A 1249-nucleotide genomic window follows, 5' to 3' on the forward strand; every position below is an offset into this window, starting at 1 on the left:
AACAGGGACAGATATATTTACCCTGTTTCATCAGAATACTTGAGAATATATTGATTTGGTGAGCCTGTCCGAACTCTAGTCCGGAGCTGTTTGATTGGATCACAGCAGGTTTGGTTATCTCCTGCCACCTTTTTCTTTTTCAGTATTCTCTATTTTACTGATCTGCAGTAGAACACCAATATATGAGCCACAAAGACAGAGAAGACGGCACATACAAGAGGGTACTGTGGTGAATGAAGTCATGTATTTATTTGACTACCCAATGCTCTCTCATTGCCTCCCATTTATTCCTAATGTGATACCTGCTCATTCTACAGCATGTAGGTCTGAAACTGTACCATAATGATGGAAAACCACTTTAGTTTGTGGACAAATTGAACTTTATTTATTGTTTAAACAGTGCTTTAACTATTTTACCTGCTATGGTATTGAAGGCTTCTTTTATTGAGCCTCTCTGACACGTTACACTCTGGCTTCAGGCTGAACACACCTTGGTAGTCCCTCCCTCAGCTTCAATAAGAGGTCTCTGTTCTTCAGTAACAACAAGTTTTCTACTGCTGCTGATATAATGAAGTCACATGACGTCCACTTACTCTGTCTCTGAAGGGCGGCCTTTAAAATATATTGGTGCAGCTATAGACTGGTCACTCTTCATGGACACACAGCTGGGTCGAGGTCGAGGTCGACGTCGAGGTCGACGTCCAGGTCCAGGTCCAGGTCCAGGTCCAGGTCCAGGTCCAGGTCCAGGTCCATGCTGCTGCTCTGGGCTTCAACACAACACACACACAGAGTGTGAATAATGCCTGCTGAGCTCTGGAGGAGAGGACAGTCAGAGGTCTTCATCTCACCTCTGAGCTTTGGTGAGGCGTTCAGGGTCCCCACTCAGAGCGGGTTCAGTGTCCTCAGAGGGATTCATAGCAGAGCTCACACCTTCACACACACACAACCACCTGCTGGAGAACCACACATTATCTCATCAGGACACAGAGCTCTCACACCTCCAAACTAAAACACTCATGAGACAGTTTCCATGTTGTTGGCTCTGTGAGTTGCAGCGTCTTAAAGACCCTCTCAATGCTCTGTGGTCTTCAGGACGGTTTGAAGACTTCAGGAATATCCTTCATGTGGATTATTCTTGGCCTTTCTGTGCAGATCACTTCTATTGGACGGACTCTGAAGAGCTCAGCAAGCCTTAAAATCTTCCTCTGTTTCAGAGGTTCATACATTTTAAACAGCCAACAGGAAACTG

This window comes from Notothenia rossii, assembly GCF_949606895.1.
Source record: "Notothenia rossii genome assembly, chromosome: 6".
In the NCBI taxonomy this organism is placed as follows: domain Eukaryota; kingdom Metazoa; phylum Chordata; class Actinopteri; order Perciformes; family Nototheniidae; genus Notothenia; species Notothenia rossii.